Here is a 24764-nt window from a genome sequence, read left to right on the forward strand (position 1 = left end):
CATTCTTTTTATCTATCTATCATCTATCTATCTATCTATCTATCTATCTATCTATCTATCTATCTATCTATCTATCAACATCTATCTATCATCTATCATCTATCTATCTATACACCCATCCATGTTCTATCCATCTAACTATTTATGGAGCATTTACTATGTTCCAGACCCAGAACTTGGCTCTGGGTAAGTCAAAAGTTCAAGTCTAGGTGTGAAGAAGGCTGAAACAACTAAGGAAACTATCAGGTTCTAGCGAAGGTAGAGTGCAATGCACTTCACCTCCATCTGCTCAGCGTCTTCCAGTTCCCTCTTTCCTTTACTATGTTCTTTTGCTTCATAAACATCTGGTCCTGCCCAGAAGCATTGGTGAGAATGCTGAGCCAAAATCAAATGGTGGACTGTGAATGTTGTCAACACTTTCAGAGTGAAGGGTAGGCTTCCATTGGTACCTACATTATAGGCAGAATAAATTTAAGCAAGGACCAGTTTGGGAACCTGGCCATGGATGTCTGACAGCCTACTTCCAGTCGGGGACAGAAGCTGCTGCTCTGCTCCTTTGCAAAGGTTTTATTCAATTCTTTGGAAAGAAAAATGCTTTAATGACCAGGTATGGAAATTTCTAATTGAAGTGATTCATTTTTCGCCAAACATCAGTCAAGTGGAAGGGAGCTCTAATGATCAGGGTTGTTTAGAGACAATATTTACTTTTAATAAATTCACAGTTTAGAAATAAAAGTGTGTGTGTGTGTGTACACATATACATACACATATATATTATATATACTATATACACATATATGAATACGTACATTTTGAGGAATCTTTCATGAAACACACAATGAAAACAAAATAACTACAAGTTGGTAAGCTATGAAGAATATAGATATGGTACTACTATATAAAGACTAACAGGAGGAGGCTTACATTAAGTTAAATTCAATCTTCTCACTTTGTAGATGAGGATAAATGCCTTATTAAATTCTTTAAGTTGTTACATGTTTTAAGTAATTTTTTCAACTAAATTATAAACAATAACATTACATTGATTTTTTGCCTTTGTGGTATTTTAACTATTGGATTTAATTATTTCATTTATATTTCACACATGGGCCCAAGCCTTCTGAGAAATGAGAGCACTGGTAAGATGTCTAATAAATAAAACATAATAAATAAAAGACATTCTCAAATGACTTTATGTTAAAAGTTGACTTTCCTTAAAAGTTATCATTTCCTGTAGGTTCATCCTGTTTTGATGAAGAGTAGTTATTTTTAAGTGATTTTTTTCTGACATCTAATATTTATAGCAGATTGAACTTAATGAGTGTGTAAAGTCATGAATGTTGACTACACATGAATATACAGGGGATGGAGAAGAAGATAAGGTTGGGAGCTATTTAGGAAGTGGGATAGGTCACACTAAATGATTTATTTAATATCAGGAGTTCTAAGGAGGAGGAAGGAACCTACGAGGTTCTTCAAGTCCCCTGGCAAATAGCGTATAATGGTGTCTCTGCCCCATGCCCCGAAGGCCCTGGTTTGCTGCCCTGATGCTCCTGTTGGTCACAGCGAAGGTAAGCATCACATCAGGGTTTATATTTCCTTGGAGAAACTGCTTTTTTGTTTTTGTGGTGCTCATACTACGTCATGATGACTCTCTTTCCATTCTCATTCACATTCTTTAACTGAACTCAGGTTCCCTCTTGCACCAGCCTTAACTCTCCTCACCAGCTCCCCCATGTGGAGTTAGGTGAGGAGTGGGATAAAGTTGCCCTCCTAAAGTACTCTAGGGTCACATTTCTTTTATTAGACTAATTCACTCTTACAGATTCTTCTCCAGAGGATATCACAAGGACAGTTCATTCTCTGCTACTGGGATTTGGATTAACACCAGTGGTCATATATTGGCCCACCTAAGTCACCAATTCCAGCCTTCAGCTCCATGAGGACAGAGTATGTTGAATTCACTGCTATCTTGCCAGACACAGAGTACCAGACACAAGTAGACTTTTTATATTATATGTGTTGAATGTGGAGTGAATGACTTCTCAGCAACAATTATCCTGTGCCAGAAGGCTGAGTTTGTGAGCTCTGCATCTTTCATATCCCAGGGAGAGTTCCTTGCCCACCTTGAAAACTCTGAGATGCTGGGAGTGCCTATCCATGTTAAATGTTTGTCTTAGCACTATTAGTTGCAGCATATGTAATTATTGTTTTCTCAGAAGTTTTTTAATCTACAGCCATGCAACCCTGAACAAGCCTGATCCTGTCTAATCTCGGAAGCTAAGCAGGGTCGGGCCTGGTTAGTACTTGGATGGGAGACCACCTAGGAAGACCAGGTGCTGTAGGTGTAAAAAATAAAAAATAAGGGATCATAACTGACAAGGTCCTTGGAATCTGTGAGGTCAACCAAGGGTTGCCTCGCCTAAAAAAAAAAAAAGAAGGTTTTTAGATTACGTTTTTCAAACTCCTTTGAACTATGACACACAGAAACAAAAGTAATTTTTACTATGTGTGATGCCCTCTAATATTTCTATTCTATTCTATCTACTCTATTCCACCTTTTAAAAATAATGGCCACAATTAATTATGTTGATTTTTTAACCTATGAATAGGTCTCCTATAGTTTGAATGATACCTTATTCATATAAAGCTATTGACATTCTACCATGTATGCCATAGTCTCTTTAATGAGGACACTTTGTCCACCTCACAGAGCCTTCTCTAATTATTTAATCTAAAATAGATCATTTATATTGCTTGCTATAGGATGTTGCTAATTCCCTTCATAACATCAATAGCAACCTGTAAGTATTTATTCATTTGTTTATATCCTTATTTCTGTCTCCTTAAATGAAAGATCCACAAAGGCTGAACTTTGCCTTGTTACCAATCTATTCCCAGCACAAAGCCCCGGTGCATCTTGGTTGAATTATTGAATTAATACAGAAATCCTCACAACATATTTATATATAAGGAAGTCTGTTTCTCAAGAGAATTACAATTCTTTGTCGATTTCATTTACCTGATTCTGATTGATTTTTTTTTTTTAAGGAGGAGACTTTTTTGAGAAACACAAGTTCATTCAGGCCATAGAAAGGGCAGGAGCCAGGCAGCTTCAGTGATCAAAGTAGTAGATGGATATAGGGGACAGTCTCTTTAGGGCAAAAGGTTAAATCATCTCCAATTAATGTTTAAGTTTCTAACAAAGAGCATCTGATTGGCTTAACTTGTAGCTCATGTCCTGCTCTTCATCAAGAGAGGACATAGCACCTTTTTGAGAGAGAGAGAGACAATCTAATTACTCAAAGAAAAATTGTGATGCTATTATCAAAGATAAGATGGGACAAACAAAACCAATGGATGGATGTTCACTGAGCACATGTTTTTCTGTCTACCATTCTTGCAAGAATTAATAATGACAGCCAAAGTGCAATGTTGGTTAAGTGACTGAGATAATATTTCTTGGTCTTACAAACCCTTTACTTCTCCAAATTTACATGTGACTAATAGGTCTCCCATGGTAGACTTCTGTTGTACTCTGAGTTTGTATTAGTACTATTATTACTCAGTTTATCTAAAAAATATTTAAAGTGCCATTTTGTGTTCAGTAACAAATGAGGCACTGTGGAAATTTATAAGATGAAAATAAAGCAGGCATAGCATTCCCCTTCAGCAGTGTAGAGTATGAATCAAAGTCAAGACATTTGATGCATTAAAAAGTTGATATAATATAGCAATGTTTCAAAAATTTTAAGCAAGTGATGACATTTGTTTTGCATTTCTAGAAAGCAACTGAAATTCTTCTACATTCTTTGGAGTAGTTAGAATGAAAAATATAGTTGTTTATCTTTACTCTAAACCTCCTTGAATAGTTTGCTTGAGTTGTTAGTTGATTCGGTATAGAGATAAGGGAGAGAAAGAAATTTAGCATGAAGGTTAGGTTTCTATCGTGAACACTTGGACATATATTGTTACCTGTGTTTGGAAAGTAAAATCTTTGGCAGGGTGATGAGTGAGGGTTTCAGTGGGCGACAAAGTAAAGTTAAGCTGCTTGGTCTTTCACCAAACTTCTCTTTATTCCTTTTGCAAGATATACATGTCTGCCGGTAGACAAGGAAAGAAATCGAAGGAGAGAGAGATAACTCTGAAAGAAATGAACTAATTTGCAGAAAAAAATATTTAAACTTATTTATATTATATTTAGTGAAATAGAGAAAAACCTTACTAAGTTTATATAAATTTATTTATCTGCTCCTTACTTTGACATTTTCTTGTTCCTTCTCGCTCTCCTTCATTTTTACCTCCCTTGCTTAAGAATTTTATTCTCTTGTTCCCTTAAGTACTGCATATCCTATTTCTTTTTATTTTGCAGTAGTCCTCATATATTCAGCAATATCAAATTTCTTACCTTCTAAAATTAGTTCTCGTGAACTAAGTCTAATTTAGCAAATCTTAGAATAAAGAATATGGATAATCTTTAAATAAAGGATATGAATAATCATATTTGTGTCTTGAAAGTAGATTTATGTTTTTATAAGAAAATACATAATATTTTCATAGTGCCAGTTTTAGATTTTTTAAACTAATATATTGGGATAGCAAACTAAAAAGAAAGATACTTGGTTTTTGTGTAGTCTACAGAGCATACCCAATGATCATGTCATATGACTTTATTCGCTTTCAATTGTGTCATTTACTTTGAATTATTCTTGACTCTCCACGATAGATTGGGCTATAAAATCATTTTAAAATAGCGCTTCCTAAAGTATACTATAAGGAATTCTAGTTTCATGAAGATTTAATGTTCAGTATTGGGGAAAAAGAGAATGGGCTAGGAAAGTAGTAGGTTAAACAAACACAAGTTTTACTTCTCAAGTACATTTGAGAGCCATCAAGATAGGATGTAGTATATGTGGCACTGCCCAAATTTATTTAGCCTCATGTTCTTCTTTTTTTCTGAGAATCATAAAGGTTATTATTCTCTAGTAAACATTTCAAAAAATGCTAGATTAGATTATCTAAATATTGCTTTATGGAACTTCTCATTCTGCAGAAACATTGGTTTCAAGTAATGGCATTTACTGTACATGATTTCAGAAGTATTGAGGGGCTATAAATACACTTAAAAAAATAAGAATTAGGTGTTTTCTGATATTGATGAACTATCATTTATGATATTAAGATCAATATACATCCTGATTTTGGTATAAGGTATCATCACACTAGTGAATTAAATAAAATAATTTTTAAACTTAGTACATTATAAACATTTCAAATAAAACATGGTATAAAACTTATTATACCCTTCATTCTTGTTGTTGAGCATTTCTTGTGCTTCTCTTAATCTATTCAAGTACTTTTGTCTCACTTGGTATTTACGCAATGTAAAGTCATGCTGTGTGACTATGCATATTCCAGATTTTACAAGCTCGAATGACTCTTACTTTCTAGTTCAGCTATTTTTGATTTTGGTTAGATATAATGTTTCAATTCACAATAATGACTAATTGTTTGACAAGTTAAACAATTATTTACATATAAGCATATGTACCGTGTAGCATAATTGTAATATTTAGAAATTTCACTTTGGGTGGCATAGATTATACAATGAACTATTTAGTGTTCTTTGCCTGTTAGTCTTTTTGCATTTCCCACAGCCTAAATGAGCTGTGAAATAGGATCATTGCTGTCATTGACCCCATCATGGTGCTGTGACTAATGGTCATGCTAATGATATTCTGAGCCTAGAAACGTTTATAGAACAATTCTCTTCTTATGGAAACAGATGGTGGGCTTAGAAGTGACCCACAAGGCTAGCTCCTAAACTCATATTCAAAGGTTGAATTGTGCATGAAACCATCACATTCTTAGCAAATGTCCACGTCAGCATATGTACATCAAACTTGTTCCAGCACAGTAACTTGTTGTTTTGAATAAATGACATTACATTGTATGTTGACGATGACTGTCACTGTTTTGTAGAGAATATTAGGAACAGGCACCAATCAGCAAGTAAAACTAGATGCTCCACACCAAATGTACTGCTATAATGTCTCAAGTGTTTTAGTTTATTTGTTTTTTTTTAAAGTAAGGAAGTTTATTTTCTTTTTTAAGAGGTGAGGCAATACAGGAGGCATTTAGTGATCAGCATTTACAAGTGTGGAAATGGCCATAGTCTTAGGACTCATGTCTCCCTATGAACCATATAACTCTCCCCTCTACCATGACCACCCACTCTGCATCTATCAGTGATCATGGTCCATCCACATGGATGCCTGAACCAAAACAATCCATGAATCAGCATTTTAAAAAAGTCCTTCAAAATATGAACAAGAATCTCAACATACCTTAACAGGGTTAGGTCAATATCATCTTTACTTAAAAAGATTAGCAAAATATAATTTATTTAAGGATTTAGGAAAGGAGATAGGAAAGCAAGAAATGTGGTTTAAGAAATTTCAAAATTAAGGTAGGAGTATAAATCTCTTTTCATGTATGTAGGAATTTTGTATTAATTCATAGGAGGGAGAAAATGCACACTTAGCAAGGTGATTGAGCATGGAAATTAGACTGAAGGAGAAATGTTAGATGTGAAATTAAAAGAATGATAAAGGAGGGCTTTCACACAGCCTGTGATCTATGAAATGATTATCTACACACAGAAAGAAACTTTTTTATTCCAAATGTCAAGAAGAATGGCAGCTGTGATGGAGGTAGAGAATGAGGAGATAGTCTCATTGGCTTTCTCAGAGCCAGCAACCGTCACTATTATCATTTTATCTCTTTGTATTTTACCATACCTGTATAGAAGTTAGGTTGAAAAATTGATCTGGGACCCATATTCATAAAACATATTGACTGCTTACATGCTATAATTTTTGTGTTATTTTATCCATGGGATAACAAGCAAGGAAATTAAGAAAAAACCTGGAGGACTCAAACCAACAGGGCTGGGCTAAATCTTGGTTGTCCAGCCTTGCAAATCCTAGTGCTCAAATCTAATCTTGTTTGGCAATGACATTCAAAACATCAGAATCCATGAGGGGATGACATGATAGGTACGTCTTGGCAGAGGCAATAATTGAAGATGGCTTGTAGGTAAGGAGAGGTTTGTCCACATTGGACTATTAGTAGTAATAATATCTACCATTAATGTAGAGTGTACTATATGCAAGGCACTGTATTAAGTACTTTATATTTAATTCTCATAACAGTCCTATAAATTAATAGCCTTATTTTAAAGATTATGATTAAAGAATAAAGTTGAGATGAAGTAACAAGTTCAAGATCAATGAGTTAGTAGGTGGCAAAGCTAGAACCAGATACTGGGGGTAGAGGATAGAGATCTCAGTCTCTGGGAAAAAAGATGGTAAGACCTACAAAGTAGAGAGCCCAAACCAAACTGGCTGGGGTTTAGGAGAGAAAATTGTGGAGTTTAGTGAAAGACTCCTGTGACCATGGAACTTTTCTCAGTCATGCCAGAACCTCCCCCACTTTCCCAAGAGCTAGGCTTGACAGGTATTGGCTCATAAACTGCTGGTTCAGTATATGAAGCTAGCTGGTGTTGAAGTAAGACACTACTATATCCTTTTAAGCTTTAAAAAAAATTTCTTTTTGTTTTCTATCTCCCCCAAATTAAATATTTATGATCACTTTTACTGGCATCACAGCACTTGTATAGGATGTTTAATGTCTAAGAAGACTCATGTGCTTCCTTTCCCTTGCGGCATATAACTAAACATTTTCAGGGTATTTGCCGTTGTTATGCTTAATCACTCATTTATTCTATTTATTTTATTATACAAATCAAGATTTGAAATCTATAGTTTTCAATATTATCATAAATTTTTGATCTAGCAAATTAAGAACCTAGTTATCTGGAGGAAAAGGTAGATGTCTAATTAAATGCATAATTTTTTCTAGGACTTTCTGTTTAAGCAGTACATAAGCTATGGGCACGTACTCCAGCATTTAATGGAGGACATGCTCCAACTTATTTTTTGAGAATTCTTAATTTTAGCAATACCTATTTGTTGCTTGCATGTTAACTTTAAGATTCTAGTTTCTATAATTATCAAAGACCTGCTTTAAAGAGTTGCTGTAAGATTGCAAGGAGGTAATAAATCAATTCACTAAGCTCTTCTGTCACATGTATTAAGTGCAAATCATGTGCTGGCCATGGGGCAATGTGAAAAGAATATAAAGAAGAAAATAAGGTCTCAACCTTTGAGAGCTCATAGGCTTGTAGGGATTTAAGATAAACATATGTAAAAAAAAAGTGCATAAGAGAAATGAAAAAGGAACTTCCTTAAAGCTCCCATAGAACATAAATATATATGTATATATAAATATGAATATATACATATAAAGTTTTAACTCTTATTTTTATGCCTGTCACCAAAGCAAAGGAACAGTGAAAGTTATAAGAAAGCAAAAGTTTATAAGATAGTTTTCATACCTGTAGCCTCAGATTGATCTTCTTAAAAAAAGCATTTATTTCAGCAGGAATTAATACTCATTCGACTCTCAGAAAGGGCTAAAAGAGGTTGTTGGTTTGCAAGGCGTGGGGTCCAGGTATCTTCCTGATTTATCAGCAATTGACTGAACTGAGAGAATCATTCATTATGCAGAGACACACACGCATCCTTTTCAGAGTCCAGCCAAAATGACCATGATATTTTAGTTTTCAGAGCCCCTAGTAAGCAGATCAATTTCGAGAAAGCTTGAGCAGACTGAAAACTACTATGGCCCACTTCCACCACTCCACCTCAGCCTGCCACAGTCGCCGCAGAGCACAGTTACACTGGAGCTGTATAATCCAAGCCATCAGGAGCCTTTGCCAAGAATGAATTGCTACTCTCAGCATGAACTACAAACATTCAGAGTAAAGTGGGAAGAGCTATTCTCAATGGGAAAGAAACAAAGATCCATGGCAGGACCATGAATGAATCAGCTATCCTTTGCTATTTAAGGGCCTGGTAAACAACAATGTTTTTGACAGTTGCCTTAGACATTACTGCCATTGCCTATAATTACTTATAGATGATGGGAACTGAGCACCTGATTCTTGGGGAACTGCTTACAGAAATCCAGACTCTAGTAAGGGATGTAAGACTCCCCTTCTTTGTAGGGCTCATGCCAGAAAAAGGGCATCAGTTTAAAGGGAAAAAAAAGCCTGCTTCTAGAATGTGGTGTGAGGTAGATCTTACTGCCTTTAAGACTATTAAGTATCTTTCTGAACTTGAAAGTGTTCGGAATGTCTGCTCTTCTGTGCGTCTCAGATGTGAGAACAATTCCCGCAGAATGTTAATGCTCTCCTCAAAGTAATGATTCTTAGCAGATAGGAGGGATGCTCCTTTGTGCAGAAATGTAACAACATCTCAAAAATTGTGAAATCATTATCTTTGATCAAATTTATGCCTACTTCAAAGAATATGATAACTGGCTATAAAGGTAACATGTGACTAAAACTGAAATGTTCTGCTTGAAGGTTTATATCATGAAAAAATAAATAAGATCTATGGATCCATGAATATTGGAACTATTTTAAACTTAGATTTCAAAAAAGATGATTTCAATACCAGTTTTTACCCTTTAAACTTAATTCTGGTGGTGATTTTGTTTATTTTTATCAGTTAAAATCTTTGCAGGAAAAATGCATTTGAGATAGTGTCTCAGACTCTTCTGATATGTGGATAACTCCCATTTAAATTTTGGGTTATCTTACCTCATACTATGTTTCATAAAGAGTTTAGTTTCCTGATAAAAACAGCTAAAAGGTCCTTTTGTTTTAAAGGATGAGAACCACACATCACATGACATAATTGAATCGCTTGTTACAAAAATGGATTTCATAATACAGATGTGAATTCAAAACATAGCTTTAACAGTTTAGAGTGATATGACATTGTGCAGATAATTATACTTTCTTGGCTTTAGCTTTCTTATCTCTAGAGTAATGTAACATGTAGCTAACTGGTTCTGGTGAGGTGTAAATAAAAATGTTTGTTTAGTGCTGACCCATCATAGTCTCTGTTCTCCATTTCCTATTACCTTTTGAGAGGGAAAACTTTGAAAACATCTAGTGAAAAATATAGCAGGGAGGCAAGGGGAAGAATTATAAAAGATCATCTATTATGATTATCATTTGTTTTTGTCATTCAAGTACTGAATAGACCTTCTTGTGTGTTTATCTCTGTTCCTACAACTTTCCCCACCAGAGGTAACTACCATCTTAAGATTTTGTATTTGCAATTTGGTCTTTGCAAAACAGTCTTCTAAACCTATATTACCTACATTTAGATGTATCTATTTATCTATCTATCTATCTATCTATCTATTTATCTATCTATCTACCTATTATCTATCTATCATCTATCTACCCATCTATCTACTCATGGTTTTGCCATGTGTACTTTTGACCTATGTAAAAAAAAAAAGAAAAATCAATATTACACCTATATGGACTTCTGCATTTGGTTTGTATATACAACTCACTTGTTTATAGTTGTAAATATTTTTTTTTTATTTCTAAGCAATATTCCATAATTTGAATGTACCAGAAAAATGCAAGGATATTTCCAGATTATAGACTCAGGAAAGAAATGGTTAGGTCAGAGAGTATTCACGTGTTCCATATCATAAGATGATGCCAAATTATCTTCTAATATGGTGGTACCAGTTTATACTCCGAAATGTAGTAGATGTAGCAGATCTTATGACATCAAATCTTCTTCAGTTCTTGGTATTACTAGATTTCTTAATATTTGCCAATTTAGAGGATACAAAATAGTATTATTTTCCAGTTTTAATTCGGATTTCTCATACACTTACTAGCCATTCATTTACCTATTTTGTGAAAGGACTGTTCATGTCTTTTGTGAATAGTCCTTTTGTACTTTTTTTTTGTTCAAAAGATATTTATATTGACAAAGATGTTTATTTATAATTCTAATGTTTTCTTGTTTATATGTATGGGACATATTTTATTCCAGACGAAGGATTGTTTTTCCATTATCTTTATGGTAATTTTATTAACAGACATTTTTAATTTTAATGATATTGAACTCATCAAACTTTTATGGCTAACACTTTTTATGCCTTGTTTAAAACTCATCAACTTTTTATGGTTAACATTTTTTATTGTTTTATTTAAAAATATCTTTCTCCATCTTGAGTTCAATATTCCTCTTTATAAACTTCTAAAAGTGTTGCCTTTAATATTTAAGTCTTTAAACCATGTGGATTTACTTTTTGTATGGTAAGATCCAACTTCAACTTTCATATTAATAAAAAATTGACTCAACACCACTTATTGAATAGTTAGTTCTCTCCAGTTATTCCACCTGAATCATAATCAAGGAACTACAGATATATAGATCCTGTTCCGGGCTCTCAATTCTTTTCTGTAGTCTAAAACAAACTATACTATGCTTCTTCGATTACTATAGCTTTATTGTACACTTATTAGGTTACTATAGCTTTTGTAAGTCTTGATATCAGGTAGAGCATGTTTACCTTAATTACTTCAGGAGAGTTTATGCTCTCCTTTTCCCTATGCCTTACTATATACATTTTGTAATCATTCTGTCAAGTTCCTGTGAAAGTAGTCTATGGACTTTGATTTGATTTTCTTTGATCAATCTGTAGAGATGAATTTTTGGTTAATTGATAATGCATGGCTTTTAATTTTCCTGCGCATGAACAAGGTATATATCTCTACTTAATTAGTTCTCCATTAAGAAACTTTCAACAATTTATCAAATTTTTCCATGAAGGTCTTGCTTATTTCTGCTATATATATTTTTCTTTTGCAGTTTATATGTTTAGATTCTACTGTAAATGGTATTTTTTGGGGGGAGAAGGGGAGCATACTTTCCAATGTAGATAATCATGCTATTTATAAGAAAACAATTTGGTTTCTTCCTCTTCAATCATTTCTTCCTCTTCAATAATTTTTTTTCTTGTTTTATTGCATTAGTCAATACTTCAAAAACTGTCCTGAATAAAATGAGCTTTGGTGGTTATTTTTATCTTGCTCTTGATTTTAAAGAAAATATTTCTAATATTTCTCTACAAAGAATAATGTTTGCTATCAGTTTTTGGTAGATAGCCTTATTCTTATTCCAGTTTCCAAGAGTTTATATTTTTAAATTATGATTAAGCGTTGAATTTTAAGATTTTTTCTGCATCTAGTAAGATGATTATGTAGTTTTTAGTCTCTTTGTTATTAAGGTGAACTACATTTGTAGATTTTTGAATGATAAAATACTCTTGCATTCTCAAGATGAATCCAGTTTGATCATGGTTGGATTCAGTTTGCTAATATTTTGTATAGTAATTTTATATCTGTATCCATGAATGAGATTGGTCAGTAATTTTTTTTTTCATATTGATCTTGTCTAGATGTACTATCATATAATAAATTAGAGAGTGTTCTCTTTTTTTCTATTCTTGGGAAAAAATTTATGATTGAATAATTGTGACCTGTTTAATCCAGATAAAACTTTATTATGTTTATGCACCTAAGAAACTTCATTGGACCAGATTAAATTACATGGTGTATAAGTGTTTGGACAAGTTATCACCTCAATGGCGAGGCCTGACGCAGTTCCCCTTAATGTAGTAGGAGATGAATGAGGAGTTTTGATCTATCCCATGTTGATAAAACACTCTTCACCAGTTGAGTGAAGAGTAAGAGGAAAATAAATAGCCTTGACCCAGGCTTTAGGAATTGTTTTTATAATATACTCTAAGCCAGAATCAGTTTAAGAAGCATATGATAGAGATGTTAGAATTTGCAATATAGGCAGTATTAACTAGTAGTGGAATCATATTTCACTATCCTATGTTGCTAAAGAAACAGCCTAGAAAAATAATTTCTGGTGTATTTTCTTCTTTTATATACCGTTCTAAAACATATACATTTCATAAATCAAAATTCTCTCTGGCATCATGATAGATAACTTATTCAATAAATGATGTTTTGGTTTTTGTGCCACTAGTCTCAGATCTAAGTATAAACTTTCATTTGAAATTGAAATGGAAAAGTAGCTTCTGTTCTTTTTACTCTGCCACACAATTACCCTCAGAGAAGCAGCGAGCTTCAGGGTCAGTGCAACCCTGCCCACTTCACTTTCCAGACCTGAGAATTACATTACAGATTACCATGGTCATTACAGGAATGTAAAACCTCAAATTCAGTGACTGAGGAACTTGCCTAAATGATATGATGGTGTTTAAAAATTAAAAACCACCACATTGCAATATATTTTGGTGATGTCTACATGCTTGTGTAAATATGATCAATAATAACTGGGCATTCAGGACAAATTAATTTTTTAATTCATTTATTTATCCTTTACCAACATATATCAAATACTTACTTTAGTCAAGGTATTGAGCTAAGTATTATGTAGGAAACATAAATAAACATAAATATTCCATTAAGTAAGCGTTTATTAACTACTTTAAGTACAAGGCACTATGTTAGCATTGTGAAAAAATTATGAAGTTAAGATAGTATCCTTGCCTTGGATTACCTTGGAAAAAGCATTGCCTTCAATATGTGTGCATTCTGGCATTTTCATTCACAATATGTATACCAGAATTTTAAAAAATTTGCTGAATTATATTTTAGTTACTTAATTTTTTATTTTATTTTGTCCGAGCTGATTCTGTATTAATAATAAGCTGTTATTGATTCAACTTTGTTTATCAGCTCAGCAAATAATTGTGTAATGGTAGCCTGCACCAAGAAGACCCTATAGCCAGAGAAAATGTTTGACATTGTTACATGAGAAGTCTTCTCATGGCTTGATTTAGAAATTGAAGGATCGATAAACTTTAATCTCTTTGGATCTCTTTCAGGAAGTGACTATACCAAAATGTGTTTAAAATGCCCCCTCACTGCCTCATCATATAGAACACACACTTTCATGAAAGATAGAGCTTATATGAAAGAATACATAAGACTGACAGCCACTTAAAGAGGACCTAGATTAGTGAGAACTGTGAAGCCAAAAAAGCAGACAGTGGGCTTGGTATGCAGAGTAATAAAGGAAAAGCAAATCCAGAGTGATATGCAGGGCAGGCAGCCAGTAGTATGCAGAGAAATATAGGAAGAATAAATCTCAATAGAAATAAATTGATAATGACTACCTAAAAGATGCAAAGATAAAGAACTGTTTTGCCATAGTAACAAAGCTCTTGACATAAGAAAGTGATAAATCTCAACTCAGACTTTGAGTTGAGTTGAGAATTGTATAAAAGACAGAAAAAAATCAGCAAAACTTGAACAAAATTTTAATCAATTTCTACTGAGAAAGAACTAGAAATTTCCTATCTAAACTCTATTGGATATTCCTTACTGTTCTATATGTTTGTTTATACTTATTTAATGTATAATATATACATTATATATACATAATATATACATAATGTAATATAATTATTCTTATACTACAGTGTACAAACATTTTCAACAAAGTATATTTTAGTGTTTCAATATTCTTTAATAAATGACCTTCCTTATGCTATCATTGTAAGTTGATACAAGAACTTATCAAACAATTTGATCAAAAAACTATTGCTCAGAATAGAGAAGATCTAGAAACACATTGCCCCTTACAGAATGCTGCTTCAATGAGATTTACTTCTATCTGAATTATGTGAAGAGTGTCTAGATCAGTCTCTGAATTTTTAAGGCCAAAACAATATAGCAGTGAGGGATACTTGTAAAGAACTATCTTTCCTAGTTTATAACTGAAACCAATAGGTTAATATTTGATTGAGCTTGATATACATCAGACATAACTATAAATGGTATTATTTGACCTCGGTGGAAAAGAAAGTACGGACTTTTATTTTTCCAGCTTTTTTTCCAGCCTGAGATATAATTGACATATTAGCACAAACTCTACTGCAGATAGAAAATTGATGTCTAAGTTCTTTCACATGAAATTATTCAATAAAACTGTCTTGGTGATAATTAAAAGAGACAGAGTTATTTAAAAATTGGAATTAACATAGTAACATATTGTGGTAAAGAGCCAACTTGGGTTGGAAGTCTTAGCACTCCCTTCCTACCCTGGGACATTCCTGGTAGGCACCTGACAAGGGGGTCATGTACCAAATCTTGATTTATAAAATAAAATCTTGATGTGTACAGTGTTTGTTCTGAAAAAGTACTTGGCTTAGTGAACCTAATTAACTGATCTTTAATCCCAGGTCAAATATGGGAAAGCAATCAAACTTTCCTCTTCTTTGGAATAGGTATAGATAAACAACAAAATAGTAATACTCAAAGCTTTAGGATAAATAAATTAGACATGCTGTGAATGACGTTTGGATATTTTAGCACCTTCTAATGACGTTGTCTCTGATCAATTAATAAGTTAAGAACTCAATTTGAATCCCTCAAGAATTTCCAGTTTTTTGTTCTTATAATTATTTACAAACCTGTCATTTCATTCATGAAATGAAAAATATGCAAAAGCTCTGACGATTGTCATAGAGAAAGAGTTAAATTCACCACATTAGTTAATTTTGATCACACCTATATGTGTCAGATTTGTCAAAGAGAGATGCCAATTACAAGACCAGAACAAAAGAACAGAAGGGATAATGACACAAGAATCTAGAACAGATGATAACTGTGTTTCTTGGCCTATTCTTCAATATGAGTTTATTTTTCAACCTTTGGGTAAATCACTGGATCTTTTCATAGCTAGGTCTGCAAAAACAAATGCTACTGAAGATTCTATACTCTTGCATCTAAAACACTTGGATTCATGTCGAGGTAAAGAAACGTGGACTTAAAATCAGAAAAAAAGACATAGGTTTTAGTACTGGCCCTGCCATTTAAATTTTACTTGGGAGGCCTGTCAGGAACCCAAGCTACTCACAGGCTCTCTCTGGAAAGGGGTCTACTGTGGCCGATGGGCGTCATTGGGAGGATTGTGTATTGAGAGGTAAAGACAGGAGAAGGTGGCCCCTCACCTGCAGAGCAGAAGCAGCCATACACACCAGGGAGTGCACCCAGATCACCCTCAAAGCCATTTAAGAGACTTTGGGCCACATTTGGACTTGGAGATACACCTGGCTTTCCTACCAGTGGTATGCTGAGCATACCGTAGCAGATATGTGAAAAAAAACTTTGGAAACTGCAGTTAGGATTGCTGCCCCTCACCCTGCCCTTCCTGTAACTACCTTAAAAAAGATCTCTTAACAGTGTCATGTAGAGGTTGCGCAGGGTAGTTTTTAAGAGCAAGGCTTTGGAGCCTGACTACCTGGGTTCACATTCCAGATCTGCCACTAGCTAGCATGAGACCCTAAATAACTATCAGACTAACTGATCTCCCTGGGCTCAGCCCACTTGTCTGTAGAATGAGACTAGCGATGGCAAGGCTTAAGGGTAGTTTTGTGGATCAAGTGTGTAAACATATGTAAACACAGAGCACAGTGCCTGCACCTAGGAAGTGCTAAGGGAATGGGTAAAAGATAAAAATAACGCACACGCAATGCTCGATTTCTTTTCCTTCCACTCTTCTCTCTCCTCTGGATGTTCTAAGAATCCCTCCTCCCAATTAAAAATACTCTAAGTAAAAGAGAGTTTAGCTGATAAGTGCCGTTTGTAATCAGGACCATGGTCCCACAGCTGTCTGATTGGTCACGTCTACTTTACAGAGCTGGTAATGTTAGAGCTGGAATTTACTGGTGAGTGGATTGACTTTCCAGAGGTTACCCACTGGTTACTGCAGGGCCTTGACTAGAAACTTCACTGCTTGTGAGCCAAGAGTGGATCGTTTTGGACAATACTAATTTAAAATGTGAGAAGAAGAGGAAAAAAAGAAAATCAAAAAGAAAACCGATGACAGCGCCATGTTACAGGCAATGGATAAGGAAGAACTTCCCTCTTCTCGTCATCCTCCACATCCAATCTGTGATGTGCGTCTGTCCACCAGATTGATCATATTACTTATTAGCTGGGAATGACAAAAGAACAGCAGGTCTACTAATATGTGTCAGCTCAGGCCAGGCTTGTGGGGGGTGGAGTGAGGGGTTGCCGCATGGTAGGGTCTTAAGGTTTCTTTCACAAAACAAAACAAACCACAGCAATGAGCAACTTTATTTCACTTAACCACTGTATCTAAAATAACATAATTATAAATTCTCTTCTTTAGGGTATTTTTTTGAGTGGTTAAGAGGTGAATTGAAAAAACTGAATATTAGGAATTTTCATCATATCTCTGCAATACATGTGTCATAGTGCAAACTGGTTTAGTTCCATAAAATTGAGTTTCTTCGACTAAAAAACAGCAGTTGGACAGACTAGAGAATCTCTATAAACTGCAGGCTTTCAACATTTTGGTACAAAGGGACGATAACGGGAAGCTTGTGGGTTGAACGTCATATCAGTGCATTTATAAACTCTTTGCCTGAAGCAATTTTGATCAGGGGAGTTGAAGAAGAAAAATGGGGGACAGAAGAAAGTGGGGCCTGAGCAGCACAGGGGCGGAGATGGGGTCTGGACACCAGGATTGACCTCACTGGTTTGCTTTGATCTAATCACACTGCTGATGTGAAATTGGTTTGTTCTTTCCCTCCTCTTCTTCTTCCCCTACTTTCTTTTCTTTTTGTGTGTATGTCTTGACTTATGATAAGATGAGCAAGGATTAAGTTCCCACAGGGGAAAGAGACACTGTGTGTGTGTGTGTGTGTGTGTGTGTGTGTGTGTGTGTCTGTGTGTCTGTGTCTGTGTGTGTTGGGTGGGGGTCAGTTTGTGTTTGCAGAGAATGGAAGAAGCAACAGAGGAAGGAGTAGGGATGGGGATAATGACAACAAGATAATAATACTGATATCTGCTATGGCAGGACCCAAAATGTAACGGGGTTGACAAAAATATCACACATAAAAGAAACCCTCCTACAAGCACAATTCCATCCTGGGGGACAGAGTTCAAGGGATGATTAGGACCAGAGAAACCACGGAGGAAAGGTTTGGAGACGGAGAATGTGAGATTTACACAGCATCCTGAAGAAGAGTAGGCTCGAGTCAGAGAGGGGCAATCTCCTTTTGTCCAGAGTTCAGTGCACAAAAGCCCCGCCAGTGGGAGCAGCACAGGTGTTGGGTAAGCCACCTGGCTGAGCTCAAATCCACAGCCTCTGCCTGCCCCGCCCACACCAGACCCCTAAGACTCATGCACGCTAGATATTACTCAGAGGCTGCAAAAAAAAAATGCTGTCCTTACTTCTGAGGCAGGGATAGTTGAGGATGTAGGGTGACAAGTACCAAGTTATTTATAGCTTTACCTCCCCCTTCCCTTGTTAGCGCCATCAGAAAAGAATGGCAAACATCAACATGATTTTGGAATTTGGGGAGTGAGAATTTTTCTTTCCTCTATTCCTAGTTAAAATGCCCTGAGATTCACAGGACTCAGATAGCTGGATTTTCCTGATTAAGCAGGCCGTTCCCACAGGGCTGGATGGCATTCTAATACGTGCCAGTTACTCTGTTGAACAAGATGGACTGCAATTCCACTTTTGCAGAAATGATCCGTAATGCCAAGCCTTGGTTTCTTTAGGGTAATTTACCTTCTTTCTTTCTGTGACGATTATATATAATTTCCTTCACCACTTTTAATTAAAATCTTTACTCCTTTCCTATGGAAAAAAAGAAGCGGCCCCCAAAATGTTTTTTCATCATGAATTGATCTTTTTCTGAAATCATAAATGTGTCAAAAATCAAATAACTGTTAAGTAAATGATGCAGCTCCTTTTGAGACAATATTTGCAGTGTATTTGGCAGTTTCTCTTTTTCTGGAAGTTGGGATTTTCTTTATCATAGTCATAGGCTTGTCCCTACTCTCATCTCTGGCTCATAGTAGACACTCAGGAAATGCACATGAACAAAACCCTCGAAATCATTATTGTGCATTGTGGATAAAGGAAATTTCATATACTTCATATGCTATGTTTATGTGTCATAAGAAGACATGCCGTATAAAGTTCGCATCATGAGATGCTCCAGAGACAAATCATTTACTTGAACTTTTCCATCTGATGTTTTATCAAATTAGAAAGTTTATTGTAGATTTACCCCTTCCTTAAAATATTGAATAAACAGTATTACAAAAGAATAGATATTAAACAGTGTTGATTTCTCTTGACCAAATTTTTCACTAACAATTAATTTTTTAAAAAAATTAGAGGACACGATCTTTGCCCAGTAGCTTCAGGTAGATAACCCTGTGTTTCTTTTTTCTGAATTTGCTGTTTCCAGTTTGCTGACATCAAGTACATTTGATCATTTATTCCACAAGTCTTTATTGAGCCTTTGAGCATGAAAACAGAGTAGAAGAAATATTTCCCATTTCTGAATTTAAATCTGTATAATGCGTGTGTGTCAAGCAAACTAAGTACAAATCAGAATAAGGCATCAGGAAGTGCAAGTGAAAATTTCAAAACGTGATCAGCTAGGAAAGCTTTTCTTTGCTCCTTAAAAAACAAAACACAACAACAACAAAAAAGGCTAGGCTAATAGTCATCTTCTCTATTGCACATAAGAAAGGTTTTTTTTTTTTTTATGCTGTTATATTTCAGTAAATATAAGAAAGCGTAGAATCAAATGGGTGTTTTTCACTTTTCCAGCCATGCTAGCATTAATCAGAACACTTCTGGAAAGGCTTTTAAAGAACGGTCTTCACAGCCAGTTAGGGCAGCAATTAGGAAACCAAGTTACAGGTACCATGCGTGATCTCAATAAATGCCTAACTAGGTCACCCGTGTCCACAGGACCAACCCTCCAGCCCTTTGCCACTGTGGCCCTGTGGGAAGTATCTCAGGAGTTTATTATTTACTTTTGAAAACATTAAAATGTCTCACTGACACATTCTCATTAACTGCCATTTTGTCATCTCTGTGACTATTAGAAACTAAGTGTGGGAAATGTACCTTTACATTTTTATCAAGTATTCCCAGTGGCAAGAAATTGTATACTTGAAATTCCAGCTCCAAATATGCTTTCCAGGAACTGTCCACTCTTCACCCTTCTTCATGTTCTGATCTCTTTACAGTCCGTGCCCACAGAGATTATGGTTTCAGTTTTTAATACCATGTTGTGATATGTTGTTCAAGAACTGTGATTTTTATTTAATGTATATGTCTCTTCCAGTGAATTAAGGGCTCTAGGAAAAAAAGGAACTTTCTGTAACTTAAAATAAGTCCACATATCTTCACAGTGCCTCATGAAGGGTTCTGCACACAAATGTCAAAAGAGTACCCATTAGGACATACATTTCGCAACAGCCAGGAAACCCTCTATGAACAATTCCCTCCGGTTCAGTGGTTCTCAGTCTTGTCTACACACTTGAGTTAACTGGGGAACTTAAAAACCCAAACGCCTGAGTTTCCTCACCAAAGATTGTGAGTTAACTAGCTTGGGTATGGCCAGACAGTGATATTTTTCTAGTTCCCCGATGTTTTGTCTCCAGCAAGGCTGAGAATCATGGCTCCAGCTGCACTCTTCCTCAAACTTCCCCCTGAAGGATAACCTGGAAGCTTATTAAATATACAGAGTACTAAGCCTATCCTGTGGACTTCATTCAGTGAGCCTGAGATGAACTCTCCCCATCTATAATCTAACTATACTCCTCCATTAACTTTTATCACCAGGGACTTTGGAGAAGCACAGAAAATCGCTCACAGCTCCCCTGAAAGGAATGAGGTGCACTATTGCCAACTCACATTCATTAATGCCATATTATTTTCAACCCACTTTCAAGTCACTTTTCCCCAGTAAATGAAGACATGAGGTGTGATAAGATACAATTTGGGTGGCAGGAGAGGCAGAGAAAGGGGAGGACAGCAGGGTATAATAATCCAAAGCCAAGTTCCAGCTTTTGGAAGCAGGGGCAATGGTTGGCAGGCGTTCATGCCTGCATTATTATTACAGACAATGAGTCACAGCTGGTGCCAACTGTGACGGGTACCCGGTTACATGTCATTTTATCAAACACCCTGATAGCTATTCTATGCCAAGCTCCTTGCCCCACATTTTGCTAAGCCTGAATTGTTTGAACTTTGCTACACTCGGAACAAGCACTCAGTGAGGTTGTCTCATCAGTCATCTCAAGTGCCTGCAACTTTGAGACAACCCTCCAGCTGTGGTTGAGTTCAAAGGCAATCCCTAAGGGTCCAGGCGGGTGAGCAGGCAGAGCTGCTCTGCAGACTTTACAATGACTTTGGAAATCGGCATTTCTAATGGCTGCTTTATTGGATCTTGTAAAAAATTATGCTTGCATCTGAGTTTTGAAATGGTCTCATTTCTTTTTCCAAATCTTCATCATGTCTGTCCCTTGCTTAGAAGAAGAATTAAATTTTACCCAAATGAAGGCATTCTTACACCTCGGAAGGGTTACAGGTGCGTGGATATCCCTGGGCAGGGCATCGGAGCAGCAGGAGTCCCCAGACCAGTGGCCTTCAGCCATGAGTGCCTATTATCCTAGGTGAGCAGTGATAATGAGAAGTTGGGAAGCACTGTCTAAAGAGCCTTAGTGGTAAGTAAAATGCTGAGCAGTAAACATACTGTGCATGAGAAGCATAAGGATTATGTCATTGGTCACTCTTGAAATATTAATTGTTGGTCTGGAATCATTTTGAAGGCATGGAAGATGAATTCAAAGTCTGTAAAAGGGTCCCTTGGAGAGGGCATCCTTTCAGGGTATAGCTTCGGTCTAGCAAGTACATTGTTCAGTCTTTTCCTACAAACCTCCTAAGGCAACTCCCTTGGTGGCCATTCCACTCTGGCTCTATAAATCATTTCGCTTCTTATAAGGCCTCGAGCCAATCAGCTGTAACGACATATCGAACTTTGGATCCCTCATGCCCCTGGCCAATTATATATTCACAAGCTTTTAAAAGGCAAGTCCCAGCTATTGAGTATCCTTCAGATTTGCAACCAATTCCCTTGTTAAGATTTTGTCCTTATTAGAATCTGAATAGCTGTTGGCACCAGTTCCTTTTTCTTCACACTATTTGCCTAAGTGAGAAAAATTCTTGAGCAGTGACTATTCTCTCATGCAGGTAATATTGAGAAACACTAAAATCAAAGCCTCCATTTTGTACGCAAAGAAATTATGATTCAGTTTTAGCAACCAAAGTATGATGCTCCTTCTAATATTGAGAGTGCATCTGATTTAATAACATTTCCCAAACAACAAAAATAGATACCTATTTGGACAACAAGATATTGATTAGAAGCCGTCTCTTCCTATAAGTGCTCAGCTATGTAGGCAACAAGACACTGTACAAACTTAATGGGAATCCACAGGCAATTTCGTACCTCTCTAGAGCCATCAGAAAGTTGGCTTTCATTTTGGCCATGCAGTCATCCCTCATTTCACAGGACACTGGAAAATTCCAGAATTAGATCTAAAGCTTTATTCCTTATATCTCATGATTGCAAAGCTCCCAACAGTTCTCTCTCTTGCAAGCTCTACAGACAGGGTAAGAGGTGAAGCTGGAAGGAAGAAGAGGCCACCCACTACACAGCAGCTGTGTAGTTCCTGGCGAATTAAAAATTCTCTAGGTCTCAATTTTCCCAGAAATGCTATGAGAAAAATGACATATTTTAAATTACTCTGAGGTCTAGAGAGGACAAGAATATATAAATGTAACATGATATTCTCTTTACTGTTCAGATTAAACTATTTGCATTATAACAGCATGGACTCTGTCACCACACCAATTCTTGGCATAGAAATGTCCCAATGACATGACAAGTTTTCAGGTGCATTGTCTTCTCAATTCGACTGCAGCCACAACTATCTCTGAATGCCTTGTATTTGTCTGTACTGGTCTAGGCTCTGTGGAATACATTGACAAGACAGAGAAAATACTGATTAATCTTGATTTCTCCAAGTCTTTCAACCAGGAGAATTAAAGTCAACTTTATTCACTTGATTTACTTTTAGATTCATATTTGTTTCATTATCTGTGCTGGAGCCAATACTTAACAAACAAACAAACAAAACAAGCAAACAACAGCAACAACAAAATCCCTAGAAATTCATATGATGTTTCACTGAAAGGAAATGCTATTCGAACAAGTAGTACCCCATGATTAGTTAAAATAACTAAAAGGGTATTTTAGTGAAATTCATTTGTCTATACTGTTAACTATGATCTAATACTGGTACATGTAGCTTAGAAAAACTATTTACGAACATTTAATTTGTTTTAGTTTTTTTACCTATGTTTCACCTGTTTAGCAACTATTTAAATGTGAAAAACATTATCATTTCTGCTGGCATATACTCCAGAAGTCAAGAAAATGCAGATTCTGGTGTAGAATCCGTCATGTTACAAATAGCTTCTCTCTCTTATAACTTACATAAACAAGTCTTTCCCTTTTTTCCAGTAGTAAAAATCATGCTACATTATACTATTATGTCAACATTTTATTGCAAATCTGATTTAGAAAATGCTTTGGTTTATTTAATAAACAAAATTATTTTAACTAACTCCTAAATGCTTGAAAAAGTTATGACCTTTTCTATGTCCAACAATATTTTACTGATATCATTTTTACATTAAATTTCTTGGCAAATAAATCAAATATAAACTTTCAGATTATCTAAAATATCTACCAAAAATTCTGAATATATCACTGTAATTGTAATAATTTTTCTGGCTACCTTTATCCTCACTATCTTTTATTTGAACTATAAGTTGGGTACAAACTTACTCACATGGTATTGTCTATCTGATGTGAACTGATATAGTGAACTAGTTAGAATCTGAGGGTTCTGGAATCACTCAGTTGTTTGATCAGTACTTCAACTTGCCTGCTATGTGAACTTAGAAAAGTAATTTAACTTTTTAAAACCTGAATTTCTTCATCTAAAAATTGGAGAAGATGACAGCGCCTATCTCAGAAGGATATTGAGAGGATTAAAAGACAATGTAGGTAAAGTACTTAGCACAATACTTATCACATACTAAGCTCAGAGAAGACATTAGTAATTAATATTGTATAGCTATTTTATAGGTAATCCAACACTAAATCAGCCATTGATCTAATTAGATGAGTTTTTGTCTATTTTCTCTACTGCTAGTGGTATATAGCTATGTTTAAGAGAATTGGCATACTGTAGAGGTCATCAAATTAAGAGTCCAAAGTCTTTGTGCACTGATTCTGTAGCTCTGAAACTATATTCTTGAGCTAATACAGTTCCTGAACTCTGAAACTAAGCCCTGAGCCTTTGTTCCTTTACCTGCGCAACGGGGTGTAATCTATGGAGAGGTTTGTGATAAAGATAGAATAAAATAACCATATGCAGAAATATTTTGAAAATTGTACAGCACTTAAGAGTAAATTGATGGCTGTTTTAAATAAAAGGAAATAATGATGAATTGATGATGATAACTAACAATTATTTATGTCTAACATGAAGCAGACACAGTGCTAAGCACTTTAGATGCATTATCTCCTGTCCCTAAAGTATAACATGAGATCATATACAGGGAATGGTTTGCAATCTGTGAATAGGCAAATTACTGATTTTAACGTCTCTTCCTTTACCTTACTATTATATTTTTAAAGTCTGACCTGGTCCATTGTAGTTTTGAGAAATGCCTTTGACCTTCTGTCATTGTGCTTTTACCTCTAGCACTGTAACAGACCATTTTACAATGCTAAATTAATATGTAAGAAGTAAAATGATAAATGCATTTACTACCTAACTCTTGATGCCTACGTTGAGA

General features: G+C 35.4%; 1 protein-coding gene and 1 pseudogene across 2 annotated transcripts in view; one reads left to right on the forward strand and one right to left on the reverse strand.

The window, feature by feature from the left end:
* Positions 1-24764, reverse strand: part of XKR4 (XK related 4) — a 388695-nt gene that overhangs the window by 257550 nt on the left and 106381 nt on the right. The gene's annotated exons all lie outside the window — the stretch shown is intronic.
* LOC120607471 (uncharacterized) lies at positions 2230-2348 on the forward strand (annotated as a pseudogene).

The sequence above is a fragment of the Pteropus medius genome, unplaced genomic scaffold (assembly GCF_902729225.1).
Source record: "Pteropus medius unplaced genomic scaffold, Ma_sr-lr_union100, whole genome shotgun sequence".
Lineage (NCBI taxonomy): Eukaryota > Metazoa > Chordata > Mammalia > Chiroptera > Pteropodidae > Pteropus > Pteropus medius.